Genomic DNA, 22,209 nt, shown 5'->3' on the forward strand with positions numbered 1-22,209 from the left:
AAACTGTTGATGCAACAGTATTGCACCTGAGGAAGACCAAGAGAGTGGTCGAAACGCGTTGTGCTTATTTATTTATTGTTTTAACTGTTAATAAACATTTGATTACCAACTTTTCCTGGTTCCTGATTATATCCAGACGAAATTTGCTGTCCGTTTCTGGTGGGACCTACCTGCACAAATCACTTTACAGATCACCTGATGTGCCTTTAAAGTAGAGAGCCGACTGATATGGCTCTCTAAAGTGTGAGTGCTTCTATTTATTTTCTCTAAGAAATATTGGGATTTTATATATTGCCCTATGTAAGCTGTTTATCTTGCAGAGTACATCAAACATCCGAATATCCAAAGTGTGCGCAAAAACCCCTTTTCTATTGTCAAAATTTCATATGTAAGTGTTTTTAGGTGACTTAAACACGGGTTTGGTTTTTAGACGCACTGGGATTTTATGTGCATATTGCTTAGCGCCATTTCACCTTAAAAGTTTGTGTGTGTGTATAATACACTGTGTGCCGGGAGACAGGGGACCTCCTTACACCATAACCTTATAGCTGCAGTTATAATACACCGTGTGCGGAGAGACAGGGGACCTCCTTACACCATAACCTTATAGCTGCAGTTATAATACACTGTGTGCGGAGAGACAGGGGACCTCCTTACACCATAACCTTATAGCTGCAGTTATAATACACTGTGTGCGGGGAGACAGGGGACCTCCTTACACCATAACCTTATAGCTGCAGTTATAATACACTGTGTGCTGGGAGACAGGGGACCTCCTTACACCATAACCTTATAGCTGCAGTTATAATACACTGTGTGTGGGGAGACAGGGGGCCTCCTTACACCATAACCTTATAGCTGCAGTTATAATATACTGTGTGCAGGGAGACAGGGGACCTCCTAACACCATAACCTTATAGTTGCAGTTATAATACACTGTGTGTGGGGAGACAACGGACCTCCTTACACCATAACCTTATAGCTGCAGTTATAATACACTGTGTGCGGGGAGACAGGGGACCTCCTTACACCATAACCTTATCGCTGCAGTTATAATACACTGCGTGCAGGGAGACAGGGGACCTCCTTACACCATAATCTTATAGCTGTAGTTATAACACACACTGTGCGGGGAGACAGGGGACCTCCTTACACCATAACCTTATAGCTGCAGTTATAATACACTGTGTGCGGGGAGACAGGGGACCTCCTTACACCATAACCTTATAGCTGCAGTTATAATACACTGTGTGCGGCGAGACAGGGGGCCTCCTTACACCATAACCTTATAGCTGCAGTTATAATACACTGTGTGCGGGGAGACAGGGGGCCTCCTTACACCATAACCTTATAGCTGCAGTTATAACACACAGTGTGCAGGGAGACAGGGGACCTCCTTACACCATAATCTTATAGCTGTAGTTATAACACACACTGTGCGGGGAGACAGGGGACCTCCTTACACCATAACCTTATAGCTGCAGTTATAATACACTGTGTGCGGGGAGACAGGGGACCTCCTTACACCATAACCTTAAAGCTGCAGTTATAATACACTGTGTGCGGGGAGACAGGGGACCTCCTTACACCATAACCTTACAGCTGTAGTTATAATACACTGTGTGCGGGGAGACAGGGGACCTCCTTACACCATAACCTTATAGCTGCAGTTATAATACACTGTGTGCGGGGAGACAGGGGGCCTCCTTACACCATAACCTTATAGCTCCAGTTATAATACACTGTGTGCGGGGTGATGGGGTCTCTCTGAACATTATGAACATGTGTTGTTACGATTTATACAGCGATTCTTTGTTGTCCTTTTACAAAAATGTAGAGAACAAAAGACAACAAATACAGGGTGCGCTAAATAAAATAAGGGAAGATGAGAAAGTCTCTATAGGTACAATGTACCTATGTGAATGTTCTTGTGTTCTTGCTTTGGAATCTCAGTAGTCGAATATGGAATACAAAAGCAGAGAGGGGAGACCAATAGTGCACAATAGTGCAGTTACTCTGTTTTATATTAAAGTATTTTGTGACTACCACTTACCTTGGGTTAGTACATTTACTTTATATGTTGCTGTTTTACCCTGGCTGATATTTTTTTTAAAGATCCAGTACTTCAAAAGAAATCCCTGGTGGGGATTATTCCACCTACGCCTGGTTCATAGAGCAGTGTGGCTGCTCTGAACACTGTAAGTACGTTTCATTTTACCTTTTACTGCTGTTTTTTATACGGTAAACACTATGGGCACTCTGTTGTGATTTTATTTTCATAAGACCGGCACTGCAAGCATTGCTAGAGGAATATCCTACACGTGGGGAGTTTAAATACCACTTTATGCTGTTTTACTCAGAGCTGGTCATAGCTCTTCAAATTGTAAGTTGGCACTCTTAGGACCTCAGTGTTGTCTGTTGTTGCAGTATTACCTAAGTTATTGCACTATTGGGTTTTTCCCTCTTTTATATATTTTATATGCTGACGTCTGTCTGGGATGGTGTAAAGAATCTTGTGAAGACACCTCCAATTGTCCAGCAATATCCTACATGTGGGGAGTACTAAATACCACTGTATGCTGTTTTACCTAGAGCTGGGCTTAGCTCTTTATATTGTAAGTTGGCACCTCTCCACGTCTGTGTTGTTCGTGATCCTTTCCACATTACGGTTTTGCACTATTGGTCTCCCCTCTCTGCTTTTGTATTCCATATTCGACTACTGAGATTCCAAAGCAAGAACACAAGAACACTCACTCAAGGTCCACATTGTACCTATAGAGACTTTCTCATCTTCCCTTATTTTATTTAGCGCACCCTGTATTTGTTGTCTTTTGTTCTCTCCATTCTCTGAAGGGTTTGAGGGTTACCCTTCCTCTCAGGTGTGCAGCTTTATCCCCCCTTGTGATCAGTACTGTAGCGCTGTTCCCTCACCTTTTTTCTTACTATATTTACAAAAATGTGCTGTGAATGAATCATTTAATTCCTCTATCTGTGAAAATTAGCAGCCCAAGACAAACATGGGAATGAGATTTTTTTTTTGCAAAGTTTAGTATTTTTCTTCTTGTTTAAATTGCAGCTTGAATCACCGTCTCTTTATGTCGATGCGCTGTTACTTCCTCCGGTAGATACAGGGTTAACTCATTTATCTACTAATAAGGCTATTAGCAGATGTTTAGGAGGTTGAAGAGCTGCTTTCAGGCCCAGCTGTGTGCAACCCCCCCAGATATATTGAGGCGGAATGTCCAATCCCCCAGCATTGCCATAGAAATGGTGATTTGTAACTACCGTGATCCACTCAAGGCTCGCAGAATGGGCTCTCTGCTCTTCACAGATTAATGTCCTGCACAATACACCTGCTTCCTGTGTGAGAATTCCACAAATTGTATTCCAGGCGTCTCCAACTTTTTATATATTCACCGCCTTGTATTGGGTTTTACGTCATAAATTCTGTACACTCATTTTATTTCCATAAAGAGGGGATTCATTGGTTCGCCCTCCCCGAGTTAAGTATATAAAAATGAAATCTTTATTTTAACGATAAATAAGTAAATATATGTGTCTGCACACAAAGCCTTATTGCTTCTCGTATTCATTGTGTGAATACTGTGTCTGATTGTGTGTAGTATTGACATGTGTATACTGGGTATAACAGTGTGTGTTATTGTGTGTACTGTCTGAATGTGTGTGCAGCAATGTGTCATTGTGTGTGTGCTGTCTGCATGAGTGTGTGCACCAATGTGTCATTGTGTGTACTGTCTGACTGAGTGTGTGCACCAATGTGTCATTGTGTGTACTGTCTGCATGAGTGTGTAGCAGTGTGTCATTGTGTGTGTACTGTCTGCATGAGTGTGTAGCAGTGTGTCATTGTGTGTGTACTGTCTGCATGAGTGTGTGTCATTGTGTGTGCTGTCTGAATGAGTGTGTGTGCTGTTTGAATGAGTGTCTGTGCTCTATCCCTCCCCAGTAACTGGACGACACACAGTTCTAGGAGTACAACTGATTTATTCAGCACAAACTCAGCCTTTTATGCACAGACCCCCAGTGTTGTAGAATTATTAAAACCTTTATTAAATTTCCCCATTAACTCCATTAACTTCATTATATGACAGATTTTCCTAACAGCATTTAGAATATTAGCAAGAGAATGCATTTTCTAGAAGGATATGAGTAACACCGGAATTGCCAAGTTCCTGTAATATGAAACATTGTATGCCATAGTTAGATCATGAGAACTGAACTAATGAAATGTCCATTCACTAAAAAAGCCTTGAAACTGACCTCGAACCTAACATCACTAACTACTCAAAATGGCGCCTAAAGCCCCCCTCCCATCGAGTGAAGCCTCGTGCTAGCAAGATGGCGCCTGGGCCATCGTGTCCACACCCGTGTCCAAGATGATGCCACCTCTCGGTGGGAGGTCATGTAGCCGGCCACTTAACACTTAAGCCAATTAATAATATTGATGGGTGGGTATTGACATAGCCACTTAAGACCTAACCCAATTAATGATGTTTATTTGTTGTTATCTTGATATTCTATGATGATGTAATTTTGCTCTTATAAGGGTCTGCGAGCCCGCTTTTTAACCAGATGCCATTAAATTTTCTCGAAGTTCTTTTAACCTGAACTCCGTGTGTCAGTGTGAATTTACTTCTGCGTATACGCAATTTAATCATCTCAGATTTGGACAGGAACAGATAGACATTCAAACATATTTGATTGCTTAAAATAATCTATATCACCAGCATGGAGTTTCCATTCCAAACTACACAAACCCCTCCCAAGTCTTATATCCCCGGATCTCAGCGCCCAAGTTGTCCAAATAGGGCTCAGATACGTTCGGTAGTTCTGACAGGCCAGCCACGAGGTGATAGCCCAAAACAGTTCCAGAGAAACAAGTGTAACGGCCGGCTACTTTCGGGGGTTCCTGTGCGAACACAGACGAACGCTCCCCCTGGCTTTTAGGGAGCATATGCTCCCCCCAGTCGGTAGTTCCTGTGGCGAAAGTAACCTCGCCACTGGTTCTTGAAGGTGCCTGTTGGCCAGACTCCTGCCCGCAGACTATTCACCCTGTAAACTGTGCTATAAAAGTCTCCATTCGTCTATTTGAATTATATGGCTCGGTAACTGAGCAGCCGCACGAACTGGAGACCACCCTGGAGCTTGTTAAGCTTAATTGATACATTGTTGCAACTTCCACTGCAGTGTTCTAAGTGTTTGTCTGGGTGGCCGCAATTCCTATGGACGACCTTGAGGTGGTGGCCATATAGTTTGCATGGACCAAGCCCGCAAATAGACTTCAGGGGGACTTAGCCGCGAATGCCCTGGAACTATTTTCACTGTTCATGTTCGGTTCCCCAGTACTTCAGGGGCACTTAGCCGCAATTCTATGGAACTATTTTTGGCTATGGGACCATGCCTGCAGTCAGTCAAAATGTGAATTCCATAAATTTTCTGAACCCCTGAACTGATTGTGATGATTTTTGGATATGTTGGTCACCGAGATCAGGGCTGTCAGGGGATGTAACATTTGTGGGGATAATGTGTTTTTGTGTTTTGGGGTACTTTTGGGACTTTTTAGAAATATGTATTTTTTTTTCTGCCTGGAGATAATTGAATTGATACATCTGACTCAATTATCTCCCAGGCAGAGGGGAGGGATTGTATGTTTGTTATGGGAGTGTCATGCATTTAATCACTGTTCTTATTGGTCTGTGTCTTTGTGTTGGAGTTCCCAATAAGGTCCATGTGGGCGTAGCTCTTCCATGGGGACTGTCATAAAAGGCCAGTGTGGCACCATTAAAATTCAGTCTTACTTCACCCTCAACACAGAGACTTGTCTATGCCAGCTATAATCCCTGCTCCTGGGATTGCTCTTTGGATTACTATACTGGCTATAATCACTGGGTCTCATAAGAGCTACACAGCCAGACCTGCTATACTCTCTGGAGGAGGAGAGGTCCACCCACTGGAAGCTGAATCCTTGTCTTAGGTCCAGGGTGGGTGGAGGACTGTAAGACCCCAGCCAAGCTGCGGCAGCTAAGGGGCTACGGTACTTATGGTGTGCGGTGCTTATAGTACTGAAGGTGACTAGGAAGCAGCGGTTGGCGGAGGCACCCAGTCGGGGTGCCAGGCGGTCCATCACAGTTCCTATCTCCCGAACGTCGTTCGTCTAGCTGGTTCGGGGAGTGAACGGGCAGCGGTACAATCTTTGCCCGGGTTTGTGGGATTGCATGGACGAAAATAGTTCCAAGCATTCGACCATGTACCGCTGCCTGTGTTCGGGAGACAAAATGGCCACCATTCACTGGAGCACATGCGTTTGACGAATGGCGACCACCCAGGGAAAGCACTAGAGTTAATTACTTAAATGCGGTTAACAGCCAGGGGTGGTCGGTGTTCGGGGTGGTATGAAAGGGGGACCACACACCGTCCATTTGGGAAACGAACAAGGGGGATATGGACAACTGAACAGAAAGGGAAGGAGTATTTTACACCCCTGTCCCTGTGGGTATGAAAAGGTAAGGTCAGGCAACATAAATAGGTCTTTGTATCATTGTGATAATATCCCCACAGCAACAGCGTATCATTTTACCTATAGAAACGGCATGGGTATACTCTCAAAGTGAAATGTATTTGGTTTAAAAGACTCCCTCGGATTTCTGGGGTTTCTGAGATTCACTAACTCTCAGGTTGGTGCTGTACAAAGTATATATACATTTATTCCAGACTCTATCTACCCCGTCAGTTATTTCTACCCTGGAAATCCATTAAACATGTTGGCACGTTCCTGTGTCCCAGCAGTGTCTGAAACTCCTGGATAACCCCTGGTAAATTAACATGTCCTCTGTCTGTATGTATGTGTCTTAGAATGTGTGTGTGTGTGTGTCTGTATGTGTGCCTTTCTGTTTGTATGTATCTGTGTGTGCCTGTGTGTGTGTCGGTCTGTATGTGTGTCTGTCTGTCTGTCTATGTATGTGTGTCTGTCGGGGGGCGGAGGGGGGGAGAGGGAGGGGGTGGGCCCACAGATCAGTTTCGCACCGGGGCCCCATGGATTATGTGTACGCCACTGGAAGGACCCACCGATATTGGGGTACTGTGACGCAATTAGTCTAGGACCCACCGATATAGGGGTAGACGTAATTAGTCTAGGACCCACCAATATTGGGGTACTGTGATGTAATTAATGTAGGAACCACCGATATTGGGGTACTGTAATGTAATTAACGTAGGACCCACCAGTATTAGGGTACTGTTATGTAATTAACGTAGGACCCACCAATATTAGGGTACTTGGATGTAATTAACATAGGACGCACCAGTATTAGGGTACTGTTATGTAATTAACGTAGGACCCACCAATATTAGGGTACTTGGATGTAATTAACATAGGACGCACCAGTATTAGGGTACTGTGATGTAATTAACGTAGGACCCACCAATATTAGGGTACTGTGATGAAATTAATGTAGGACCCACCAATATTAGGGTACTGTGATGTAATTAATGTAGGACACACCGATATTGGGGTACTGTGATGTAATTAATGTAGAACCCACCGATATTGGGGTACTGTGATGTAATTAATGTAGAATCCACCGATATTGGGGTACTGTGATGTAATTAATGTAGAACCCACCGATATTGGGGTACTGTGATGTAATTAATGTAGCACCCACCGATATTGGGGTACTGTGATGTTGTGGTGGATTTAACACAATATTTCCTTATGGTGTAACTTTATCCCCATATTTGTTTGCTGAGATATGTGATTATAAGGAGCCTTGTAAAATGTAATAATGTGTTTTTGTGTGCGCTATTCCTTAATCTGTATTTTGTGATTTAGGTGTTAACGTGGACGTGAACTCTACCAAGCTGTGACTCTAGTGGGCTCTGCTTTCTGTCGTTCTCATGGCTGATATTAGTTGGATTTAAATCAAGAGCCGGCTGCAGATGACGATATGAGGGAAAAGATGAATCTCTCTTCCAGAATCAGGAAAAAGGTACTTTTATAATGAATGTTTCTTCTACTCGTGATTACCAACTCTGCGCATCCAGCTGGGTATACAGTTTGATTAGTGACTGACTAGCTGGTTACTCAGTTTGATTAGTGATTGACTAGCTGGTTATACAGCTTGATTAGTGATTGACTAGCTGGTTACTCAGTTTGATTAGTGATTGATTAGCTGGTTACTCAGTTTGATTAGTGATTGACTAGCTGGTTACTCAGTTTGATTAGTGATTGACTAGCTGGTAACTCTGACAAGTCATTATAAGTTGCATTTTCAGCTGAATTTAGGGAAATCACTTGAAGCATTCATTGTGTTGAGCTATTTCAATGGCCTTTGTTTGATTTGCTCATAATTTTAAACCAGAATTTGTGGGAGAAGGTGGCCAGCAACAGGGTTATTCTGAGACATTTTAGGTGATTTACTAATAACAATTTATGCAACTAAAATGTAATTTATAACAAAAACAATGTATCTTATTTACACAGATAAAACATGTGTACTGTAGTTTAGACACATTACTGGGAGTATTATTGCTGTGGGGCTCTGTTATACACTCAGACACATTACTGGGAGTATTATTGCTGTGGAGCTCTGTTATACACTCAGACACATTACTGGGAGTATTATTGCTGTGGGGCTCTGTTATACACTCAGTCACATTACTGGGAGTATTATTACTGTGGAGCTCTGTTATACACTCAGACACATTACTGGGAGTATTATTGCTGTGGGGCTCTGTTATACACTCAGTCACATTACTGGGAGTATTATTACTGTGGAGCTCTGTTATACACTCAGTCACATTACTGGGAGTATTATTGCTGTGGAGCTCTGTTATACTCTCAGACACATTACTGGGAGTATTATTGCTGTGGAGCTCTGTTATACATTCAGACACATTACTGGGAGTATTATTGCTGTGGAGCTCTGTTATACATTCAGACACATTACTGGGAGTATTATTGCTGTGGAGCTCTGTTATACACTCAGACACATTACTGGGAGTATTATTGCTGTGGGGATCTGTTATACACTCAGACACATTACTGGGAGTATTATTGCTGTGGCGCTCTGTTATACCCTCAGACACATTACTGGGAGTATTATTACTGTGGAGCTCTGTTATACACTGAGACACATTACTGGGAGTATTATTGCTGTGGAGCTCTGTTATACCCTCAGACACATTACTGGGAGTATTATTGCTGTGGAGCTCTGTTATACACTCAGACACATTACTGGGAGTATTATTGCTGTGGAGCTCTGTTATACACTCAGACACATTACTGGGAGTATTATTGCTGTGGAGCTCTGTTATACACTGAGACACATTACTGGGTGTATTATTGCTGTGGAGCTCTGTTATACCCTCAGACACATTACTGGGAGTATTATTACTGTGGGGCTCTGTTATACACTCAGACACATTACTGGGAGTATTATTGCTGTGGAGCTCTGTTATACAATCAGACACGTTACTGGGAGTATTATTGCTGTGGGGCTCTGTTATACACTCAGACATTACTGGGAGTATTATTGCTGTGGAGCTCTGTTATACAATCAGACACATTACTGGGAGTATTATTGCTGTGGAGCTCTGTTATACACTCAGACACATTACTGGGAGTATTATTGCTGTGGGGCCCTGTTATACATTCAGACACATTACTGGGAGTATTATTGCTGTGGAGCTCTGTTATACACTCAGACACATTACTGGGAGTATTATTGCTGTGGGGATCTGTTATACACTCAGACACATTACTGGGAGTATTATTGCTGTGGAGCTCTGTTATACATTCAGACACATTACTGGGAGTATTATTGCTGTGGAGCTCTGTTATACATTCAGACACATTACTGGGAGTATTATTGCTGTGGAGCTCTGTTATACCCTCAGACACATTACTGGGAGTATTATTACTGTGGAGCTCTGTTATACACTGAGACACATTACTGGGAGTATTATTGCTGTGGAGCTCTGTTATACACTCAGACACATTACTGGGAGTATTATTGCTGTGGAGCTCTGTGATACACTCAGACACATTACTGGGAGTATTATTGCTGTGGAGCTCTGTTATACACTCAGACACATTACTGGGAGTATTATTGCTGTGGAGCTCTGTTATACACTGAGACACATTACTGGGTGTATTATTGCTGTGGAGCTCTGTTATACACTCAGACACATTACTGGGAGTATTATTACTGTGGGGCTCTGTTATACACTCAGACACATTACTGGGAGTATTATTGCTGTGGAGCTCTGTTATACAATCAGACACGTTACTGGGAGTATTATTGCTGTGGGGCTCTGTTATACACTCAGACATTACTGGGAGTATTATTGCTGTGGAGCTCTGTTATACAATCAGACACATTACTGGGAGTATTATTGCTGTGGAGCTCTGTTATACACTCAGACACATTACTGGGAGTATTATTGCTGTGGAGCTCTGTTATACACTGAGACACATTACTGGGTGTATTATTGCTGTGGAGCTCTGTTATACCCTCAGACACATTACTGGGAGTATTATTGCTGTGGAGCTCTGTTATACACTCAGACACATTACTGGGAGTATTATTGCTGTGGAGCTCTGTTATACACTGAGACACATTACTGGGTGTATTATTGCTGTGGAGCTCTGTTATACACTCAGACACATTACTGGGAGTATTATTGCTGTGGAGTTCTGTTATACACTCAGGCACATTACTGGGAGTATTATTGCTGTGGGGCCCTGTTATACACTCAGACACATTACTGGGAGTATTATTGCTGTGGAGCTCTGTTATACCCTCAGACACATTACTGGGAGTATTATTGCTGTGGAGCTCTGTTATACACTCAGACATTACTGGGAGTATTATTGCTGTGGAGCTCTGTTATACACTCAGGCACATTACTGGGAGTATTATTGCTGTGGAGCTCTGTTATACACTCAGGCACATTACTGGGAGTATTATTGCTGTGGAGCTCTGTTATACCCTCAGACACATTACTGGGAGTATTATTGCTGTGGAGCTCTGTTATACACTCAGACACATTACTGGGAGTATTATTGCTGTGGGGCCCTGTTATACACTCAGACACATTACTGGGAGTATTATTGCTGTGGAGCTCTGTTATACCCTCAGACACATTACTGGGAGTATTATTGCTGTGGAGCTCTGTTATACACTCAGACACATTACTGGGAGTATTATTGCTGTGGAGCTCTGTTATACACTGAGACACATTACTGGGTGTATTATTGCTGTGGAGCTCTGTTATACACTCAGACACATTACTGGGAGTATTATTGCTGTGGAGTTCTGTTATACACTCAGGCACATTACTAGGAGTATTATTGCTGTGGGGCCCTGTTATACACTCAGACACATTACTGGGAGTATTATTGCTGTGGAGCTCTGTTATACCCTCAGACACATTACTGGGAGTATTATTGCTGTGGAGCTCTGTTATACACTCAGACACATTACTGGGAGTATTATTGCTGTGGAGCTCTGTTATACACTCAGGCACATTACTGGGAGTATTATTGCTGTGGAGCTCTGTTATACACTCAGGCACATTACTGGGAGTATTATTGCTGTGGAGCTCTGTTATACCCTCAGACACATTACTGGGAGTTTTATTGCTGTGGAGCTCTGTTATACCCTCAGACACATTACTGGGAGTATTATTGCTGTGGAGCTCTGTTATACACTCAGGCACATTACTGGGAGTATTATTGCTGTGGAGCTCTGTTATACACTCAGGCACATTACTGGGAGTATTATTGCTGTGGAGCTCTGTTATACCCTCAGACACATTACTGGGAGTATTATTGCTGTGGAGCTCTGTTATACACTCAGACACATTACTGGGAGTATTATTGCTGTGGAGCTCTGTTATACACTGAGACACATTACTGGGAGTATTATTGCTGTGGAGCTCTGTTATACCCTCAGACACATTACTGGGAGTATTATTGCTGTGGAGCTCTGTTATACACTCAGGCACATTACTGGGAGTATTATTGCTGTGGAGCTCTGTTATACACTCAGGCACATTACTGGGAGTATTATTGCTGTGGAGCTCTGTTATACCCTCAGACACATTACTGGGAGTATTATTGCTGTGGAGCTCTGTTATACCCTCAGACACATTACTGGGAGTATTATTGCTGTGGAGCTCTGTTATACCCTCAGACACATTACTGAGAGTATTATTGCTGTGGAGCTCTGTTATACACACAGACACATTACTGGGAGTATTATTGCTGTGGGGCTCTGTTATACACTCAGACACATTACTGGGAGTATTATTGATGTGGAGCTCTGTTATACACTCAGACACATTACTGGGAGTATTATTGCTGTGGGGCTCTGTTATACACTCAGACACATTACTGGGAGTATTATTGCTGTGGAGCTCTGTTATACACTCAGACACATTACTGGGAGTATTATTGCTGTGGAGCTCTGTTATACACTCAGACACATTACTGGGAGTATTATTGCTGTGGAGCTCTGTTATACACTCAGACACATTACTGGGAGTATTATTGCTGTGGAGCTCTGTTATACACTCAGACACATTACTGGGAGTATTATTGCTGTGGAGCTCTGTTATACACTGAGACACATTACTGGGTGTATTATTGCTGTGGAGCTCTGTTATACACTCAGACACATTACTGGGAGTATTATTGCTGTGGAGTTCTGTTATACACTCAGACACATTACTGGGAGTATTATTGCTGTGGAGCTCTGTTATACAATCAGACACGTTACTGGGAGTATTATTGCTGTGGGGCTCTGTTATACACTCAGACATTACTGGGAGTATTATTGCTGTGGAGCTCTGTTATACAATCAGACACATTACTGGGAGTATTATTGCTGTGGAGCTCTGTTATACACTCAGACACATTACTGGGAGTATTATTGCTGTGGAGCTCTGTTATACACTCAGACACATTACTGGGAGTATTATTGCTGTGGAGTTCTGTTATACACTCAGACACATTACTGGGAGTATTATGGCTGTGGGGCCCTGTTATACACTCAGACACATTACTGGGAGTATTATGGCTGTGGAGTTCTGTTATACACTCAGACACATTACTGGGAGTATTATTGCTGTGGGGCCCTGTTATACACTCAGACACATTACTGGGAGTATTATTGCTGTGGAGCTCTGTTATACCCTCAGACACATTACTGGGAGTATTATTGCTGTGGAGCTCTGTTATACACTCAGACACATTACTGGGAGTATTATTGCTGTGGAGCTCTGTTATACACTGAGACACATTACTGGGTGTATTATTGCTGTGGAGCTCTGTTATACACTCAGACACATTACTGGGAGTATTATTGCTGTGGAGTTCTGTTATACACTCAGGCACATTACTGGGAGTATTATTGCTGTGGGGCCCTGTTATACACTCAGACACATTACTGGGAGTATTATTGCTGTGGAGCTCTGTTATACCCTCAGACACATTACTGGGAGTATTATTGCTGTGGAGCTCTGTTATACACTCAGACACATTACTGGGAGTATTATTGCTGTGGAGCTCTGTTATATACTCAGGCACATTACTGGGAGTATTATTGCTGTGGAGCTCTGTTATACACTCAGGCACATTACTGGGAGTATTATTGCTGTGGAGCTCTGTTATATACTCAGGCACATTACTGGGAGTATTATTGCTGTGGAGCTCTGTTATACACTCAGGCACATTACTGGGTGTATTATTGCTGTGGAGCTCTGTTATACACTCAGACACATTACTGGGAGTATTATTGCTGTGGAGTTCTGTTATACACTCAGGCACATTACTGGGAGTATTATTGCTGTGGAGCTCTGTTATACACTCAGACACATTACTGGGAGTATTATTGCTGTGGAGCTCTGTTATACACTCAGACACATTACTGGGAGTATTATTGCTGTGGAGCTCTGTTATACACTCAGACACATTACTGTGAGTATTATTGCTGTGGAGCTCTGTTATACACTGAGACACATTACTGGGTGTATTATTGCTGTGGAGCTCTGTTATACACTCAGACACATTACTGGGAGTATTATTGCTGTGGAGTTCTGTTATACACTCAGACACATTACTGGGAGTATTATTGCTGTGGAGCTCTGTTATACAATCAGACACGTTACTGGGAGTATTATTGCTGTGGGGCTCTGTTATACACTCAGACATTACTGGGAGTATTATTGCTGTGGAGCTCTGTTATACAATCAGACACATTACTGGGAGTATTATTGCTGTGGAGCTCTGTTATACACTCAGACACATTTCTGGGAGTATTATTGCTGTGGAGCTCTGTTATACACTCAGACACATTACTGGGAGTATTATTGCTGTGGAGTTCTGTTATACACTCAGACACATTACTGGGAGTATTATGGCTGTGGGGCCCTGTTATACACTCAGACACATTACTGGGAGTATTATGGCTGTGGAGTTCTGTTATACACTCAGACACATTACTGGGAGTATTATTGCTGTGGGGCCCTGTTATACACTCAGACACATTACTGGGAGTATTATTGCTGTGGAGCTCTGTTATACCCTCAGACACATTACTGGGAGTATTATTGCTGTGGAGCTCTGTTATACACTCAGACACATTACTGGGAGTATTATTGCTGTGGAGCTCTGTTATACACTGAGACACATTACTGGGTGTATTATTGCTGTGGAGCTCTGTTATACACTCAGACACATTACTGGGAGTATTATTGCTGTGGGGCTCTGTTATACACTCAGGCACATTACTGGGAGTATTATTGCTGTGGAGCTCTGTTATACACTCAGGCACATTACTGGGAGTATTATTGCTGTGGAGCTCTGTTATACCCTCAGACACATTACTGGGAGTATTATTGCTGTGGAGCTCTGTTATACACTGAGACACATTACTGGGTGTATTATTGCTGTGGAGCTCTGTTATACACTCAGACACATTACTGGGAGTATTATTGCTGTGGAGTTCTGTTATACACTCAGGCACATTACTGGGAGTATTATTGCTGTGGAGCTCTGTTATACACTCAGGCACATTACTGGGAGTATTATTGCTGTGGAGCTCTGTTATACCCTCAGACACATTACTGGGAGTATTATTGCTGTGGAGCTCTGTTATACCCTCAGACACATTACTGGGAGTATTATTGCTGTGGAGCTCTGTTATACACTCAGGCACATTACTGGGAGTATTATTGCTGTGGAGCTCTGTTATACACTCAGGCACATTACTGGGAGCATTATTGCTGTGGAGCTCTGTTATACCCTCAGACACATTACTGGGAGTATTATTGCTGTGGAGCTCTGTTATACCCTCAGACACATTACTGGGAGTATTATTGCTGTGGAGCTCTGTTATACCCTCAGACACATTACTGAGAGTATTATTGCTGTGGAGCTCTGTTATACACACAGACACATTACTGGGAGTATTATTGCTGTGGGGCTCTGTTATACACTCAGACACATTACTGGGAGTATTATTGATGTGGAGCTCTGTTATACACTCAGACACATTACTGGGAGTATTATTGCTGTGGGGCTCTGTTATACACTCAGACACATTACTGGGAGTATTATTGATGTGGAGCTCTGTTATACACTCAGACACATTACTGGGAGTATTATTGCTGTGGAGCTCTGTTATACACTCAGACACATTACTGGGAGTATTATTGCTGTGGGGCTCTGTTATACACTCAGACACATTACTGGGAGTATTATTGCTGTGGAGCTCTGTTATACACTCAGACACATTACTGGGAGTATTATTGCTGTGGAGCTCTGTTACACACTCAAACACATTACTGGAAGTATTATTGCTGTGGAGTTCTGTTATACACTCAGACACATTACTGGCAGTATTATTGCCGTGGAGCTCTGTTATACGCTCAGACACATTACTGGGAGTATTATTGCTGTGGAGCTCTGTTATACGCTCAGACACATTACTGGGAGTATTATTGCTGTGGAGCTCTGTTATACACTCAGACACATTACTGGGAGTATTATTGCTGTGGAGCTCTGTTATACACTCAGACACATTACTGGGAGTATTATTGCTGTGGAGCTCTGTTATACACTGAGACACATTACTGGGTGTATTATTGCTGTGGAGCTCTGTTATACACTCAGACACATTACTGGGAGTATTATTGCTGTGGGGCTCTGTTATACACTCAGGCACATTACTGGGAGTATTATTGCTGTGGAGCTCTGTTATACACTCAGGCACATTACTGGGAGTATTATTGCTGTGGAGCTCTGTTATACCCTCAGACACATTACTGGGAGTATTATTGCTGTGGAGCTCTGTTATACACTGAGACACATTACTGGGTGTATTATTGCTGTGGAGCTCTGTTATACACTCAGACACATTACTGGGAGTATTATTGCTGTGGAGTTCTGTTATACACTCAGGCACATTACTGGGAGTATTATTGCTGTGGAGCTCTGTTATACAATCAGACACGTTACTGGGAGTATTATTGCTGTGGGGCTCTGTTATACACTCAGACATTACTGGGAGTATTATTGCTGTGGAGCTCTGTTATACAATCAGACACATTACTGGGAGTATTATTGCTGTGGAGCTCTGTTATACACTCAGACACATTTCTGGGAGTATTATTGCTGTGGAGCTCTGTTATACACTCAGACACATTACTGGGAGTATTATTGCTGTGGAGTTCTGTTATACACTCAGACACATTACTGGGAGTATTATGGCTGTGGGGCCCTGTTATACACTCAGACACATTACTGGGAGTATTATGGCTGTGGAGTTCTGTTATACACTCAGACACATTACTGGGAGTATTATTGCTGTGGGGCCCTGTTATACACTCAGACACATTACTGGGAGTATTATTGCTGTGGAGCTCTGTTATACCCTCAGACACATTACTGGGAGTATTATTGCTGTGGAGCTCTGTTATACACTGAGACACATTACTGGGTGTATTATTGCTGTGGAGCTCTGTTATACACTCAGACACATTACTGGGAGTATTATTGCTGTGGGGCTCTGTTATACACTCAGGCACATTACTGGGAGTATTATTGCTGTGGAGCTCTGTTATACACTCAGGCACATTACTGGGAGTATTATTGCTGTGGAGCTCTGTTATACCCTCAGACACATTACTGGGAGTATTATTGCTGTGGAGCTCTGTTATACACTGAGACACATTACTGGGTGTATTATTGCTGTGGAGCTCTGTTATACACTCAGACACATTACTGGGAGTATTATTGCTGTGGAGTTCTGTTATACACTCAGGCACATTACTGGGAGTATTATTGCTGTGGAGCTCTGTTATACACTCAGGCACATTACTGGGAGTATTATTGCTGTGGAGCTCTGTTATACCCTCAGACACATTACTGGGAGTATTATTGCTGTGGAGCTCTGTTATACCCTCAGACACATTACTGGGAGTATTATTGCTGTGGAGCTCTGTTATACACTCAGGCACATTACTGGGAGTATTATTGCTGTGGAGCTCTGTTATACACTCAGGCACATTACTGGGAGCATTATTGCTGTGGAGCTCTGTTATACCCTCAGACACATTACTGGGAGTATTATTGCTGTGGAGCTCTGTTATACCCTCAGACACATTACTGGGAGTATTATTGCTGTGGAGCTCTGTTATACCCTCAGACACATTACTGAGAGTATTATTGCTGTGGAGCTCTGTTATACACACAGACACATTACTGGGAGTATTATTGCTGTGGGGCTCTGTTATACACTCAGACACATTACTGGGAGTATTATTGATGTGGAGCTCTGTTATACACTCAGACACATTACTGGGAGTATTATTGCTGTGGGGCTCTGTTATACACTCAGACACATTACTGGGAGTATTATTGCTGTGGAGCTCTGTTATACACTCAGACACATTACTGGGAGTATTATTGCTGTGGAGCTCTGTTATACACTCAGACACATTACTGGGAGTATTATTGCTGTGGGGCTCTGTTATACACTCAGACACATTACTGGGAGTATTATTGCTGTGGAGCTCTGTTATACACTCAGACACATTACTGGGAGTATTATTGCTGTGGAGCTCTGTTACACACTCAAACACATTACTGGAAGTATTATTGCTGTGGAGTTCTGTTATACACTCAGACACATTACTGGCAGTATTATTGCCGTGGAGCTCTGTTATACGCTCAGACACATTACTGGGAGTATTATTGCTGTGGAGCTCTGTTATACACTCAGACACATTACTGGGAGTATTATTACTGTGGAGCTCCGTTATACACTCAGACACATTACTGGGAGTATTATTGCTGTGGAGCTCTGTTATACATTCAGACACATTACTGGGAGTATTATTGCTGTGGAGCTCTGTTATACACTCAGACACATTACTGGGAGTATTATTACTGTGGAGCTCTGTTATACATTCAGACACATTACTGGGAGTATTATTGCTGTGGAGCTCTGTTATACACTCAGACACATTACTGGGAGTATTATTGCTGTGGAGCTCTGTTATACATTCAGACACATTACTGGGAGTATTATTGCTGTGGAGCTCTGTTATACACTCAGACACATTACTGGGAGTGTTATTGCTGTGGGGCTCTGTTATACACTCAGCCACAGTACTGGGAGTATTATTGCTGTGGAGCTCTGTTATAATACATTACTGGGAGTATTATTGCTGTGGAGCTCTGTTATACAACCAGACACATTACTGGGAGTATTATTACTGTGGAGCTCTGTTATACACTCAGCCACATTACTGGGAGTATTATTGCTGTGGAGCTCTGTTATAATACATTACTGGGAGTATTATTGCTGTGGAGCTCTGTTATACAACCAGACACATTACTGGGAGTATTATTACTGTGGAGCTCTGTTATACACTCAGCCACATTACTGGGAGTATTATTACTATGGAGCTCTGTTATACACTCAGCCACATTACTGGGAGTATTATTGCTGTGGAGCTCTGTTATACATTCAGACACATTACTGGGAGTATTATTGCTGTGGAGCTCTGTTATACACTCAGGCACATTACTGGGAGTGTTATTGCTGTGGGGCTCTGTTATACACTCAGCCACATTACTGGGAGTATTATTGCTGTGGAGCTCTGTTATACATTCAGACACATTACTGGGAGTATTATTGCTGTGGGGCGCTGTTATACACTCAGCCACATTACTGGGAGTATTATTGCTGTGGGGCTCCGTTATACATTCAGACACATTACTGGGAGTATTATTGCTGTGCAGCTCTGTTATACACTCAGACACATTACTGGGAGTATTATTGCTGTGGAGCTCTGTTATACGCTCAGACACATTACTGGGAGTATTATTGCTGTGGAGCTCTGTTATACACTCAGACACATTACTGGGTGTATTATTGCTGTGGGGCTCTGTTATACACTCAGACACAGTACTGGGAGTATTATTACTATGGAGCTCTGTTATACATTCAGACACATTACTGGGAGTATTATTGCTGTGGGGCTCTGTTATACACTCAGCCACATTACTGGGAGTATTATTGCTGTGGAGCTCTGTTATAATACATTACTGGGAGTATTATTGCTGTGGAGCTCTGTTATACAACCAGACACATTACTGGGAGTATTATTACTGTGGAGCTCTGTTATACACTCAGCCACATTACTGGGAGTATTATTACTATGGAGCTCTGTTATACACTCAGACACATTACTGGGAGTATTATTGCTGTGGGGCTCCGTTATACATTCAGACACATTACTGGGAGTATTATTGCTGTGCAGCTCTGTTATACACTCAGACACATTACTGGGAGTATTATTGCTGTGGAGCTCTGTTATACACTCAGACACATTACTGGGAGTATTATTGCTGTGGAGCTCTGTTATACACTCAGACACAGTACTGGGAGTATTATTACTATGGAGCTCTGTTATACACTCAGACACATTACTGGGAGTATTATTGCTGTGGAGCTCTGTTATACACTCAGGCACATTACTGGGAGTATTATTGCTGTGGAGCTCTGTTATAAACTCAGACACATTACTGGGAGTATTATTGCTGTGGAGCTCTGTTATACACTCAGACACCAACAATTTGGAGCCCTAGAAAAGAGAGATTAGGAGAGAATAGAGGGACTGTCCTTCCTAAATAGGGACACTTGGTAGGTATGTATAATATGAGGATCTGGCATTCTACCTGAAAGTAGAATAGTGTAATGGTTTGAGCCATGTATGTGTGTTTCAGTATATAAAATCACCGAGGAAGGAATAAGCATTGAATGCCAAGTCCAGGAAGAATCCCCCCCTAGTGAATTCCTGGTCGGTCTATAATTTTGGTTCATTTCCTGAATCTCTCCCCAGTTTCTTTGAGTCCTTTGATTCTGTAACCTGGCCATCAACCTGCTCACTCTATATCATATCGCTGTTTATAATAATAAATACAATCTGAGGATTTTTTCTCTCCCAGAAGGTGTAAAGCGGGCTATGACTGTGGGGTATGTGGCTAGTGTCAGCCTGTAGCCAGCAGCTCAGATCATCCTGTGGCAGTGTAAGGGTTAGCCACAGACTGGCACGGCTGCTGAACGTGCTGTTGTTTTGGTAGATTACCCCAGATAGCCCAGATTGACATAACGTGTCAGGGCCCGTATCACAAACAATTCACTGTGTGTTACAAGAGCGGCCACAGATTTAACCAGATTTAGCTCGCCGGCTTACTGCCATTAACCTGAGCTTGAAAACACTAGGGGTTTATTCACTAAACTCTGAATTGTATTATACTGAGAGCGGGCACAATGTAGCTTAAAGCAGCCATTCTGAGTTGGAGAATAGAACCATAATATCTGCTATTCATTTGCAGTTTGCCTTTTGGTTCTTATATTGAACTCGTGGATTTTTCAGTTTTTGGCAGAAATGTACTGAACCCTCTTCCGGGGTTTATCCTCTTCAACAAGCATTGTGCTCCATGTGCAATATGGTGGGATTTATGGCGCATGGGGCGGAGTTTATAAATCCAGTTTAGTGCTAAAGTGGGACAATCTGGGGGGGGGGGGGGGAGGGGCTGCATAGAGCTGACCTGCCTGTGAGCTCAATTAGTGTGCGCTGATGGAAGCTTCCACGTTTGGCCATTTTGCATTTCTCCAGAGGAAGCGATGTATTGAGGCCGTATCTAGTGCAGTTGTGATACGACTCTTTATACCTGCTGGGGGTACAGTCAATGTCCTTGTGGCAGTAGCTGTGCTGCATATATAGTGACATCATACAGGTGGCAGTGTGACATAGTGACATCATACAGGTGGCAGTGTGACATAGTGACATCGTACAGGTGGCAGTGTGACATAGTGACATCGTACAGGTGGCAGTGTGACATAGTGACATCGTACAGGTGGCAGTGTGACATAGTGACATCGTACAGGTGGCAGTGTGACATAGTGACATCGTACAGGTGGCAGTGTGACATAGTGACATCATACAGGTGGCAGTAGCTGTGCTGCGTACATAGTGACATCATACAGGTGGCAGTGTGACATAGTGACATCGTACAGGTGGCAGTGTGACACAGTGACATCGTACAGGTGGCAGTGTGACACAGTGACATCATACAGGTGGCAGTGTGACACAGTGACATCATACAGGTGGCAGTGTGACACAGTGACATCATACAGGTGGCAGTGTGACACAGTGACATCATACAGGTGGCAGTGTGACATAGTGACATCATACAGGTGGCAGTGTGACATAGTGACATCATACAGGTGGCAGTGTGACATAGTGACATCATACAGGTGGCAGTGTGACATAGTGACATCATACAGGTGGCAGTGTGACATAGTGACATCGTACAGGTGGCAGTGTGACAGTGACATCGTACAGGTGGCAGTGTGACAGTGACATCGTACAGGTGGCAGTGTGACATAGTGACATCATACAGGTGGCAGTAGCTGTGCTGCGTACATAGAGACATCATACAGGTGGCAGTGTGACATAGTGACATTGTACAGGTGGCAGTGTGACATAGTGACATGGTACAGGTGGCAGTGTGACATAGTGACATGGTACAGGTGGCAGTGTGACAGTGACATCGTACAGGTGGCAGTGTGACAGTGACATCGTACAGGTGGCAGTGTGACATAGTGACATCAT

General features: G+C 43.0%; 1 protein-coding gene across 1 annotated transcript in view; it reads left to right on the top strand.

The window, feature by feature from the left end:
- The first annotated feature begins 7,852 nt into the window (after positions 1-7,852).
- NR1I2 (nuclear receptor subfamily 1 group I member 2) overlaps positions 7,853-22,209 on the top strand; it is a 50,488-nt gene continuing 36,131 nt past the window's right edge. The window contains exon 1 of the mRNA XM_063446059.1: positions 7,853-8,003. The gene's annotated coding sequence lies outside the window, so the exon portion shown is untranslated. The remainder of the gene's footprint in view (positions 8,004-22,209) is intronic.

Source organism: Pelobates fuscus, chromosome 1 (genome assembly GCF_036172605.1).
Source record: "Pelobates fuscus isolate aPelFus1 chromosome 1, aPelFus1.pri, whole genome shotgun sequence".
NCBI lineage: Eukaryota > Metazoa > Chordata > Amphibia > Anura > Pelobatidae > Pelobates > Pelobates fuscus.